This window comes from Jaculus jaculus, chromosome 8 (genome assembly GCF_020740685.1).
Source record: "Jaculus jaculus isolate mJacJac1 chromosome 8, mJacJac1.mat.Y.cur, whole genome shotgun sequence".
In the NCBI taxonomy this organism is placed as follows: Eukaryota; Metazoa; Chordata; class Mammalia; order Rodentia; family Dipodidae; genus Jaculus; species Jaculus jaculus.
Window position 1 is genome coordinate 31,149,664 of NC_059109.1, and position 13,970 is coordinate 31,163,633.

Here is a 13,970-nt window from a genome sequence, read left to right on the forward strand (position 1 = left end):
CCACTCTTCACATAAGGAAAAATGCATGTCTAGGAACAAAAATAAATTAGAGGTAATTTTAATTATATGTACAATGTTGTTTTAGAACTAGAAAGATATATTGCTAACACTTTATATTTTATATATAAAATATAGCTAGCTAGACACCATTTGTTTTCATTTATTTTTCATTGAGAATGTACATTTTATGTTCCAAAATAAACCTAAGTGATAACATTAATGTGTTATACCTATATTCAGTCATTTCATGGACTTGATAAGTAACGGGCATGATGCATATGTATGTATTCTCAAATATTTGTGTCTGTAACTAGTAGTTTTATATTTAGTAAGACCATTGAGGACATCAAATATAATTGCTCAACCAATTTGATTATTGGTTCCCAGGTATAGTTGTTTTGTACTTGTACAGCATACTTGTAGACAAGAAAGCAACTAGAGCCATGTTAAGACAAGCAGTCTGTTAATTTGTCAATGGCTATGTATTATGATGTAATTATATGCCAAAATAAAATTATTACAGTAAAATAAACACATATAAAGCCAAGGTGCCTCGTTAGCGCAGTAGGTAGCACATTATTCTCATATATAAAGCCAAGCACAAACCTATAATTCCAGGATTGAGAAGTCTGAGGTAAGAAGATCATGAGTTCAAGGCCAGCCTGGACCATAGAGTAATACCTTGCTTGAAAAAATTTAGATAACATTTATGTCTCAACATACAAATATGATCTTATACTTCAGAGAACATTGCTTTATCACAAATGCTAGGCAAACTAGCTACTTCAAAGGCTGCAGTGTCTTCCTGGAACCTCCATATGTGAGCTTGATTTCTTACTTCAGACTTACATGGAACATTGTTGGACTAAATAGTCTATTCTCCATACCAGACATTTACAGAAATTCCAATTTAATTGTGTGGGAAGATTTAAAATTTTATTTCTCTCCTATCAAAAATAGGATATCTTGCCAAAACAGCCAACACTGACCTGTCTTTGCCCTTTGCCTTTGCAGAAAATGTTAAGCGTTACCTGAAAGTAGTCCAGGCATCCTTGCATTTCAAGACATGTATTCATGCTGGAATAACATAAAATGTCTATGATATAAAATACAAATATTCCCAGTAGTTTGAGCTAAACTTAACACCAATAAATGTCTTATGTAAACATAATAAAACACAAAAATTATTTCCTATGAATTTCCTCATATATTTCATTGTACATAAATATTTGACTTATGAAAATCAGCTGTAAAGTAACTAGAGTAACATATTGTCTTGATTTTAATTGAAAACAAGATTGGGGGTTTATAATTTTATTCTTCACCAGCTTATGAAATGGACAATGAATATGTTTAAATTTTGATGTCTCTTAATTTCTTCATAGCTCCAAAATTATATATGAAGTAGGATATGAATTATTAGCTAGCAATATAAAGAAGGAAAAATATTCAAGAAGTTACAATGAACTTGGTTTTAATGTCAATGATATATTTAAAAATAAAAGTAAGTCATCACTCTGCTAAAATATTTCTTAATGTACAAGTATAGCCAACAAACTTTGGGCAGCAACAGATATTTATTAACTGTCCTAGTATTGAAAACATTAGGTATCTTTCATTAGAATCATTAACAATGCATCAATCTAATACCATTCTACCCAAATAACAATAAAAAAGAATAATTTTTTCATATGTATTTACCAATACTTCTGTGGAAACACATTTTCAGCAATTTTAAGGACCTACTAAAGGAAACATTGATACATCATCCAATCAACTGTTGCTTTAACATTGCTGAGGTTTATATATGAAAGTTAGAAATATCAAAATATTGGTAGCATTATAACAATAGTAAAGCTGGGCTGAAGACATGGCTTAGCCCAATGACACAGGTTCAGTTTCTCAGTACCCACTTAAGCCAGATGCACAAGGTGGTGCATGTGTCTGGAATTCATTTACTGTGGCTAGAGACCCTGGTGCACTCTTGTTCTTGCTCACTCTTTCTCTCTCCTCCCTCTTTTCTCTCTTTATCACTCTAAAAAAATTAGATAAATAAAATGAATACTAAAGTTGTAGTTTATGACATACTAAGTATTTCACCTTTGGGTTGATGGGACACAGCCATTTCTATTCTAACCCTATTTTAATTTTCAGTACCAATGTAATGAGGCTCAACTAATATAGGTAATTCTTTTCAAAATAACTGGCTTTCCTTTTATACTCATAGGAAAGTAACAACTTTGAGTATCAATATATATTTTATATCTACTGCATAATAAATAATATGCTATCCTCCAAGAGTCCTAGGAATGTTTAATGATAGTTTCATAAGCTTTTTATCCAGCTCACCTTTTATATTTATTGACTTTTGAGAATTTTGAGAATTCACTCATCAAATAGATCAAGATGTACAAGTAGTACCCAAACATTAGCTAAGAAGCCATTAAGGAATATGATTGTGTAGTTTTGGTTGAGAGAGGGAATAAGCATTATACTGTACAGAAGAAAATAATTAAATTTTGTGATACATGTGCTCACAATATATTCTCGACTACTAGACCTATACCTATCACTGCCCAGCAGCAGTTAGCTATACTCAGAAGGAAGTCATCCCAAGTAAGAGGAAGTCATGTTCTTTTTCTTTTCCTTTGCAATGAGAGAGAGAGAGAGAGAGAGAGAAATAGAGAATAGGTATGCTAGGGCTTCTTGCCATTGCCAAAAACTCTAGATGCATGCACCACTTTGTGCATCTGGCTCTATGTAAGTACTGCGAAATCAAACACCCACCACCTAGCTTTGCAAGCAAGCACTGAAGCATCTCTTCAGCCTGGAAGTCATGTTCTTACTGGCATGTCTTAGCTACCAATAAATTACATATTGTCATTTGCCTCATGCTTTATGCTAATAGCAATGACTAATGGTTGTCATTATCTTCACTCGGGCTCATAACAAATTTCCTCAGGCAAGACAGACCATAGCTAGAATGCCGTTAGTTAAACTGTTTTCCTACAACATAAAATATAAAAGCACTTAAATATAAAAGGTGAGCTGGATAATTTATTTTGTTTGGAGTCTGCATGACAACAACTACTACTGCCATGAGGTGAATTGATATCCCATATGGAATGACTAACAGATGCCTGTGTTTGTGGTGGCTTTAATATTATTCTGCTCATCGGGGAATACAGGAGGAGATATAGGATAGAATCCCAAAAGTGGAAATAAATTTCACACCAGTTGTTTAAAAGATACAGTCTTTTATTTTATTTTAACCATGAGATGAGCCCCTTTATCATTTGTGACCTCACTCATGAACTCTGCTTATGCAGCAGGCATAGAATGTTTCATCATAAGCCCAGACAGAAATGTTTAAATGGACGATACAGCTTGCACCAGATGAAAGTTGAGTAGTTAAGTTATTGTAAAGTAAGTGAAAAGATCTGCTTTTATTTTCCATTGGAGCAACATAGCACTAATGTATTACATCATTTCCTCATGACTTTCATGTATTATAGCACCAAAAGCCAAGGCTACAAATTTCTGAATTCTAGGGTCAAAAATAAAACAAACCATCAGGAAATAAATATTGCAGAGTGATTGTGACTCATATCCAAACTATTTCTGATAATAAAGAAATTAGAACACAAAAAGTTCCTATGGCAGAAAAATGTCATTCAACATAAATGGAAAACATTTATGAAGCCTCTGGTTAAAAAGTTTCTGTAGCCATCTTTTCAAGGTTGGCTTTTTTGACTTGGAGGGAAGATCACTTTAGTAGAAAAGGGCAAATTGAGGCACTCAATATATATTTGTGGAATGCAGGTAAGAAGAGTGGAACAGACCATGGTAGAACAGGGCTGTGATTATCTGTTCCTTCCGCAATTCTAATTTATTCTGAAAGCACTGTGCCTTTTGTAGATAGAATGCCCATGTGTCTGGGTCCATCTCTCTTTTCCACTGTAGTTGTAGCTAATACTACCCTCCATTTTCAGTGTGTTTCAGTATGCATAAGAAAACAGAATAACTTTATTTATAAACAGTGATAAAATGCTAGTACTAATATACATTGGATCCTTTCCACTTCTTAGAAACATTCAAATGCTTTCATGGGTGATGCATTCCTCATGAAAAGCCAGTGAGGCTGAGGCTGTGGCGAGGCTAGACAGGTAGTGCAGAAGGCAGTCATCACTTGCCAGCATGTCTAAGCCCTGGTTTCTATATCCATTATTGAAGAGGAAAAATATTTTAAAAGTGGAAACATTTCATTATTCCTATTTAAGAATTGCAGAAACGAAGATACAGAGGTTAAAGGAGCATGACCTACTCTCATAGTGGACAAACATGGGACTTGATGCCATGTGGCTGCATCTCACATACAACAGAAGGTATCGTGGGCCCCATACCATGTGGCTGTATCTCCACATATGACAGAAGCTATTGCGGGTCCTATGCCATGTGGCTATATGACAGCATACAACAGAAATCAGTTCCTAATTATTAATTGCTTAATCTAGTAAATATTTTCCAGAGTTTTTGTATTTGATTACTTGTGGATGTTATAACTGTGCTTTTCAAGAACTGTAGCATGTAGAAAAGACTGAATTGAGGAACAACTCTTTTTCATTGTAATTAAAGGTATCAATGTCACTATATTAATGGAAATAATGCTTTGCTGAGTGCCTGGTTCATGCATCACACTGTACCTGAGAAGTCCCTTGTGTTACATACCATTGCTTCTTACACATCATTACATTGCTCTTCACATCAAAAAGCTTGAACCCATGAATACATATAAATCTCTTTAGCTACTCATTGTAAATTGATCTATAGATTAAAAAAAAAATGAAGATTGGAGGGCTGGAGAGATGAGCAGTTAAAGTAGCTTGCTTGGGTTCAATTTCCCAGTACCCACATAAAGCCATACCCACAAAGTGGCACATGTGTCTGGAGTTCATTTGCAGTGCCATGAAGCCCTGGTGTGTGCGCATTCTCTCTCTCTCTCTTTCTTAAATAAGTAATATTTTTAAAACATTAAATTGTGGCTTCTCCAGTTCTGAAGCTTTTGTGTCTGGAATGCCTGGTAATAAGGATGCTAAACTCAGATTCTGGGTAGAAAGGCACATTCTTGGGAGTCAAAGGACTTCTGTAACACCTCATATTTATATTAAGTGTTCTGCACTGAATGCTTAATAAGGAAATTTCTTCATATACCTTTTTTCTGACTATTGCCCAAATAAGTAGATAATATGGAATCTAGCTAATATACTTTTAATTCTACTAGTCTAAACAGGATTCTACATTGAAATTTCTAGAAATTTCACCAATTTAAGAAATCTTTCTAGAGCTGGAGAGATGGCTTAACAATTAAGGTGCTTGCCTGTGAAGCCTAAGAACTCATAGTCTAATCTCCAGGTCCCAAGCAGCCAGATTCATGATGATGCAAAGATGCAATGTCACAAGGAGGAGACACAGACATCGGGAGTTCATTCACAGCAATTGAAGGCCCTGGCATACCCATTCTCTCTCTCTCTCTGTCTCTCAAAATAAAAAAATAAAATATCTTTCTGAAAAAGGCAATGTTAAATAAAGGTAAATAATATGTTCTCATAATCAAATATATCACGTCACTGTGTAAATAATAAGAATATAAAAGATATTTGGGAAAAAAGATATTTGACATTATTTTATAAAGGCTATTATTTCAAATAAGAATGTAAATAATCTTACTAGTTTGGACTGTTCCTGTGCTTCAGAGAGCAAAAGAAATGTAGGAATGTACCTATAGACAAAATATGACTACCATGCTCTTGTAGATATGAGATTATAAGTATGGATTATGTTATTATAAAATTATGTGTTATTATAAAATTATAAATTACATAGTATGGTTGAATGGTCATTCTTAACTGGATGTACATATCAGAATAAAATATGGTGTTGAAATGGGGTGTTCAAATGGGCAAAGTCCTTGAACCCCAAACCTTACATTAATGTCTACTTTTAACCAAAAAGCTGAATAGAGTAAGACTGGGAAGGACAATGTTTAAAGTATTAGATTTTTTGAGGGAAGTACAGAACCAATGGAAGCAAAATGAATACACCCACGTGGTCTGAGAGCCCATATGGTGGGCCTTGAAACCCATAACAAGAGTGTTAATGAGGAAGGAAAAGAAAGTAGAAAGAGCTGCTGCCATATGGAGTGCAGGAGAGGGTACAGAACCCATGTGGGAAGTAGTAGTCAGGGGGTTCTCCCCTCACCTAGGTACAGCTGGGCTGAGAGGAAGGGAAGTCACTAGAAGCTGGATGTTTGCAAGAGGTCATGCAGCCCAGAGAGAGACTTGAACCCTCATGCATATCTATTTATAACCTTGTTGTGTGAGGTTTTACCTTCTGGCTCATGTGACCCAGCAAGACAGCTGTTTTGATTGGGCTGGTTAAGGAAGAGGCCAGCCATGATGCCAAGTTGTGGGATCTAAGCTTGACCAACCACACTGCCAGGATTAGCTTTGAATTCTAGAAAAAGACTTCCCTCTCAGGGAAAGGCTCAGGTATGGGAAAACAGGTCTAGGGAACTAGGCAAGAAATAAGAAGTCAGGTCATTCTTTGTTCTCTAGAAAGTGCAGGTTTTGAGGCAGACCTTCCTGCCTTTTTATATTCAGGAGTCACCTTAACTGCCCAAGAAAGCTATCTGACTACCTCTCAGTGTGTTTTGAAAATACAGATCCCAGAACCTTCTGTGCTTTGCAACATGTTTGTGGAATTGAAGTCTCGAAATGTGTATTTGTTTTTTTTTAAAGATTTTTATTTATTTATTTGAGAGTGACAGAGAGAGAAAGAGGCAGATAGAGAGCGAGAGAGAGAATGGGCGCACCAGGGCTTCCAGCCACTGCAAACGAACTCCAGATGTGTGCACCCCCTTGTGCATCTGGCTAATCTGGGTCCTGGGGAATCGAGCCTTGAACCAGGGTCCTTAGGCTTCACAGGCTCAACCGCTACGCCACCACTCCAGCCCAAAATGTTTATTTGTTACACGCCACCGGTGGATCTCACATGCACCATTCATAGCAATCATGGATTCAGACATAATTGGATAATTTTCATGTGTTAATATTTCAGGCTAAAAAAGAAGTTAATTTGGGCTGAATTGTAAAAGATGGCATCATAAAAGATATGAAATTTGAATAGAAGGGCCAGATCTACAGAGAAAAGGTAAATGAAACATTTTTCTCCTTTCCTTCCCTAGCTAAAACTAAAATCTTACTTTTAATGCTTTTTTTTTTCTGTATCTCATATTCCAAAATGTATTGATCCAACCTATTAGATGCTTTGATCTGGTATTGATCAATATATCAGTACGTACTATTACAGGTAGAACATTAACCAATATACTCTTGGAAATGTTCAATTATTTTCCAACTTTTCTTTGACAAAACTACCTTAAAATCTTGCTTGGTAGCTTATATATAATGGAGATTCATAGTAGCAAATATATTGTAGACAACAGTTTCAGTTGTAGTTTATCATTACAAATGTAATTTAACCTAACAAAGGACAGGATTACTGTTTTTGGTTGTTGATTTTAGATCTTTTCTTATAATGGCACCTAGAATTTGCATACCAACTATTTATCGGATGAATGGAACAGCTCAATTTTCTTGGTTTATTCATTTTACTTTATCTTTAAGGCAAATTATAGTGATCTCGACCTGAAGGATCAAGTATTTTAGCTGGGAAGATTTGGGGCTGTTCATTTATTTTTGCTCTGCAACCCAGAACTACCAAATCTTCCATAACCATCACTAAAAGCATTTTATAAAGACCAAGCTTTCAAGTAATCTCTTCCCCTGAAAAAGATTGAACGGAGGGCTGAGTGAAAAAGACCAAGGAGTTTCCAGCACATAAACAACAGGAGATTCTCTTTCTAGCATAATTGGCAAATCTTCTCCTTGGGCACAGGAAGCAGCAGTGACCAAAACTCTCCTTGGGTAGGAGCAAGGCTCTGGAAGAGGCTCTGGGACTGTCCAAGGCTGTATCTGCAGACCATCCCTGGGTAGGAGCAGGGCTCTGAGAGAGTCCCTGAGCTGTCCTAGGCTCTACCTGCTGACCCCTGCCTTTTGCAGGGATTTGTTTGTCTCTGTTTTGGTTTGGGCTGCTTGTGAAGATTGTAAGGCATAGCCAAATGTATCACCAAGAATCTTGATCTCACTTTGCCCGATGTCTCCCCAGCCTCAGTGAAGAACAAGCATCCACACATCTTGCTTCTGTGGTTTTAACTGTAAGGAGCTGTTCACATTCTCCCAGTGTGACCTCAAAATACACTTGGAGACAGCTTCATAAAGAATAAAGGAAGAGGAGACATTGTAAAGAATGCTAAACAAAGATGGGAAAAGAATATAAAGAACTAGTGAAAGACAGCTCTGGTTTATCATTCGTGGAGTGTCTGTGGTAAATCATTTTGTGAATCAATTAAAACATACTCAATGTGCAATTGTTTGGGAGATAAAGAAGGGTAAGACCTGGGAAATGGAACTGGGACCCAAGTTATTATCACACCATGGGCCAATGAAGCAGTCCTGGTTGCTCCTCACCATTGATTGTTTCTGGTTCACTTGGTATAGCTCCAAAATAGAACTTAAAAATAGCCACTCCGGGTGAATATGACTCTCCAGGTGAATATATTCTGACAGACACATGACATTCAGAGTTGAATGAGGCCCCAAGACTTCCAAATTGCTCAGCAGAATCTTAGTATCTATATCTGCTACAAAATAGCCTAAGATTGGAAAATGGAACCTAGCTCAAAGCATTTATCTCCTGCCCTCCGAGCAGCAGGGGCATTTTATAGGCCTCCCCACCCCCAGGCACTCTTCAGGTGCTGTTTGATTGCCTCATCCCAGAGAAGACAATTATCATTAGGGGAAAACATGATAAAAATATGAATATCTAATTTTTTATAAGCAGTGATTGGATCAGGACATAGCCATAAGTTTAACTCACACTGAATCACATAACACTGCTGAAAATAAAGTGAACTTGGCATTGAATAAATGGTGCACGTGCCATCTCCACCACGTCATTTTAATCATCAGTAATTTGCCACCTCCCATCAGTATAAACTCATGTGATCCAAATGTGCACACTTGTTCTCAACTGGGCTTCAGGAATTCAAATTTTGTAGCTTTGAAGTGGAGATTTGTGAGTCTACTTGTTTCATGAGCATTATCAAATGATCCAAATCAGAACTTTTTTTTTTTTTTCATTTGTACAGCCAGCAAGCCAGGGTACCAGCCACTGAGTGAAATACATATTGTAGAAGGGAAATGGACCTAAAACAAACATATGTCTCAATAATTAAGAATATTGCTTGCTGAGTAAATATTTAAAGAAGATAATGCTTAACAGTGAGAGTATTTTGTTAGGCTGCCTACATACAAATGTTTTATTGTCAGATAATAGCTACCAAAAGCCTTAGTCTTCTCTTTTGTACAATGTGAACATAGTGCATTTTACATACGATTGTTTTCATGAAAAAATACTTTATATGCATGACATACTTTTTCCAAAAGTGCCTGTCACATTGAAGATGCTCTGAGCATGTATTCTGTTAAGCCAGCAGAAGGCGCCTGGCTAGAAGACTGTACTACACAGATTTTTAGTCTTGTCCTAAACCACTACCTAATTGAAAGTTATTTTCCTTATTAAACTTTTATATCTTTTTTTATTTTACTTTACTTATTTTATTTTTTATGTGAGTGAGAGAGGGAGAGAGAGAGAGAGAATTGGCACACCAGGCCTCTAGCCATTGCAGTCAAACTCCAGATGCATGTTCCACCTTGTGCACAGGCATCACCTTGTGTGTCTGGCTTACATGGGTTCTGGGGAGTTGAAACTGGGTCCTTAGGCTTCACAGGCAAGTGCCTTAACCACTAAGCCATTTTTTCAGCCAGGCTTTTGTATCTTTCAGAAGCCCATGCACAAGTCCCACAAGTTCTGTAAAGCTCTGTTAAATAAAAACACAAAGTCACTGTGAAACGTACACAACACTGTGTGAAGTAGAGGTACACTTGTCACATGGAGGCACCTTCCTGGGTTTGATGCTGCCTCTGTGAAGTGAGCATCAGACTGTTCTCCAGGAGGTTACTCTCCTGCAGAAGCAAACAAGAATGGCACCCACACTTCCTCCTGAAGGGAGGTCACTAAATGTGCAGACTCCAAACAAACCCCACATCTTAGTGTTATGCCAGCAGGATAATTAAGGCAAATAAGCTATTGTTTGATCATTCAAGAGATTTCTGATGTGTAAAATACCTGGCACAATAAACAGAAGATATTATGTGTACACTATATTTAACAGAATAGCATACTAATGTCACTTATTTTAAGGGAATAAAAATCAGTTTGTCTTTCCTGATGAGGGTTTCCAGCCAAGGTGAAACTCATCTTTGGCTGTGTGTGTCATGTACATGTCACCATTTCCCACTGACCTTCTACCCGGGCTCTGCAGACAGCAAGCATTGCAACAAGCAGCAGATATCAGCATGTCTGCTTCTGACTCCACAAAGGCATCTTGGGCACCAAGAGCCTCCTTGCTCATGTCCCTGAAGGTCTCTGACCTTGTGAGGGATCAGGGGATCTGGCGCTACCTAACCTCTCTGGACCCAGCCACTGACTCTTTCAGGAGAAGAGAAAGCAGCCACACCTAGAGGTGGTCTCATCTCTGACCACGGCGCAGTCACACCACGCATAGAGGTGGTCTAGTCCCTGACCATGGCATAGTCACACCACACCTTGGGGTGAGGGACATTTCCGTCTGAGGATCAAAGGCATGGAGGAAAATTTACCCAAAGGGATGAGGATGTAGGGAAGGTCAATATCAGTTTCAGACCTGAAAAACTAAAGTGACGGCTTGCAGACCAGATTTGAAGGAAATGGTATCAGGGATTTTATGATTCTTGCTTGGACACAGGGAGACTCACCCTGTTTCCAATGTGAAATGAGAAAGGGGAGCCCTCTTGAGAGAAGCTGGGATAGATCCAGCATAAGAGACTTGTGTGGATATTCATCTGCCTCAGGGATAGCTCTTGGATGAGAGTTTTCTGATAAGTACACAGGAGCAACAGGGCTCTGATCAACAGATGTCCTAAGGTCGGCATGGTTAGGATAGCCTGGTGTTGTCTACATACCATTAGTAAGTTCTGTCTGAATGTGTCCTTGCTGTCCATTGTTCAATCTGGTTGCATTTGTTTTGGTCCAGGCCCCTTTTTCTGCTGGACTTGAACTTCAGTGCAGGAGGAATGACACTCAGATAAAAAAAAAAAAATTATATCACCTAAAGAATATATTTTCCTTAGACATTCTAAGAGCCCATCTTCAGAGGGTGAGCTTTCTTTCCTGAGCAAGGTAATTGTGTGATTTTCTAGAACTAGTCTCTTCACTGGGCTTTGCTGTTTCTCAGCCAGTTTGCTCTTGAGCTCAGTCCTTCCTCTTCCTCTGGCTCAATGAGGAGAAGTCTCTGATCCTGGGGTTCTTGTTTCACAGAATGGTCCCAGTGGCACAGCTGCCTTCTGCCCATGGAATCTTGGGGGTGTGAACGCTGGCAGAAGAGGAGCAATGGGGAAAGCAGAAGGCATGCCCTGCTCAGGCATCCACTGGCTCCATCAAAGCCCTTTGACAGCGGCAGCTGCCCCTGCCTGCTCCTTCTCAAGCTGCCTAGATAGCTGGTGCCCGCAGGTAACCCAAAGCTTGAGTGTTGCAATCATGTCTCCTCTGTCCCTCCAGTCTAGAATTGGTGTACTAATTTAGTACTCCTGATACAAATTTAAGACTTACCTCATCTTTTTTTCTGATTAATTAGTTCTATAATTGCTCCTTTCTTGATTTTTCCAATGCTCTGCATTATGGTCTTTCCACTCAAATACTCCAAGTGAGCCCTTTTTTCCTGTTTGGGTCCTGCTTGACTCAACATTGTGAGGAAGGCCATCTGCTCATACTGAACTGTTGGGGAAGTTTCACTGTTAGAAGGCAATTTACATTGACCTCAGGGACCCTTCTGGAGCTGAAAGCTTGCCAGCTCTGATCCTTCCACAGCTCTTCTCATTGCATTAAATGATTATCCTACCTGGGATCTTTTGTGCTATGTCTCAGAGACAGAATGTGTTTTTGTTTATACTAGCATTAGTGTCAGAAAACAGCTCTTTAATGTTATTATTAAGCTAGTCCCACTCTCCGCACTGCACAGCAAGTATGTCACAGCGGCTCTCTTCCTATCAAGCACTAATGCCCTTCCTAGGAAGTAACAAAGCATAACAACTTCTCTAGACTTATTTCCATATGTTCAAAGGACAAGACTGGAATATAGTGTGGTAGTTGCCATTCTAAACTTCTGTTCATTGTGCTTTTCTTTCCAAAGAAGGAAGCTTGGGCCACCAACATCTCTGCATTGTAAAAACTTAAGTTAGTTTATAATCATAATTCAAAACTGAAGTGTGTACCATGCATTTGTTAAACATATTTTGAACTTTGAACATTGAAGCATTCTTTGATGCAAAGTGAGTTTCTAAAAATAAAGTCTGGCGTTTTCCATGCCGCTTCTGCCCACACTACTTTGTTCACCTGCTTCTGTTTCTGGAATGACCTTTCCCTTCCAGCCTCTTTTGGTGTGTTAAGAGTGCTCAGCCAAGCAGCTAACTTCCCAAGGATGATTCCCTGGACTCTCCTACACTGATTATAGACCCTTGTTGGTGCCTTCACAATACATTATCTGAAGCAAAATATTTACCTTTTGAGACTTGAAGCCCCATCATAAAAGTTCATTTCATCTTTACAGTCTTCCTGACCAGTATCCTTCTTGGAACATAGAAGTCACCCAAAATATCCTTTCTAAATGACTAAAACAGCAATGTGAAAGTTCTTGCAGTTCACATGCTGGACAAAAATCCATATCAGTTCTTGGAAAGGCAGTTTTATTTAGTACTAGGAATATATTTTACAAACAAACAGGTTGTCTTTTATATTGAATATTTGCATCCTGCTCATGAATGTACTTAGATTTTTGTTGAAAAATTTATACAAAGGGGAACATTCACATATGGAGCGAAGGTATGTTAACAAGTGTAGAATAAAGCTTCTCAAGTGTTCGCCACAAGTTTCTCCCTACCACAAGTTGCATTCTCTCTCTGCTTATTGTATGTGTCCTTCTTAATTTGTTCTCGCTGGACCCACCATCAGTTAAAAACGGATGAGCTCAGCTGGCTGTCTTTGCACTCGTTGATCCGTTGCTTCTGCTGTCACTTCTCATGCACCTGTTTATTCCACCCAAGGCTCAAAATTTCACAGTCAGAGCTACATTTTTCTTTCATGTCCCCTCTTACCATGTTCACAGCTTAGCTTACAAACTTAACATAGCATTATTTCCCTGATATCTATACTGACATTTTTAATTGCTTGTCAAATGATCATACTTTTGTGCTCATTCTATGGATGGATCCAAAGGCATTTGTTCACATACAACAAAGTTCTGGGTGGTTCCTTTATTCTAGACTAGAGAGTCTGTGGGCTAGACTGGGCAGCGCAGGGACTTCAAGACTCCTTTTCACTTAGGAATATCTTAAGCCCCAGAGATGTACTATCATTCTTCTAGCAATTTTCATGATAGATTAGTAGCTCTCTGTCAGAGGAACCTGCTCATTTTCTTCATAGCACTTAGTGATAAATGTGTGTTTATGTATATAAGTATGTGTTTGATATCTCACTTTCTGTTGCTTTCAACATATTTTCTGTGCCTTTCCCTACTTCACTAGCAAGCACTGAGACAAACGCATAGCCTGGGACAAAGAAGGTTTCATCATGAGTGGAAGTCAAGGATTATCATCTCTACAGTTTAACTGAGCAAAGCTTGTAGAAAAGGGCAAATTGGGAGCATCCTATTTAAAAAAGAAAAACACTCAAGTTTTCTTTTTGCTATAATAAAA

At 38.1% G+C, this 13,970-nt stretch overlaps 1 protein-coding gene across 8 annotated transcripts in view; it reads left to right on the forward strand.

The window, feature by feature from the left end:
- The window catches only part of Khdrbs2 (KH RNA binding domain containing, signal transduction associated 2), a 502,543-nt gene that overhangs the window by 471,737 nt on the left and 16,836 nt on the right, over window positions 1-13,970 (forward strand). The window contains exons 12-13 of one of the 8 annotated variants that reach the window (XR_006638524.1): window positions 7,117-7,209; window positions 11,539-11,730. The exons of 4 other annotated variants lie outside the window; for them this stretch is intronic. The gene's annotated coding sequence lies outside the window, so the exon portion shown is untranslated. Of the gene's footprint in view, window positions 1-7,116; window positions 7,210-7,685; window positions 8,489-11,538; window positions 12,435-13,970 lie in introns of those variants that run through there. 3 more of the 8 variants (XR_006638522.1, XR_006638523.1, XR_006638521.1) reach the window with 3 other exon arrangements.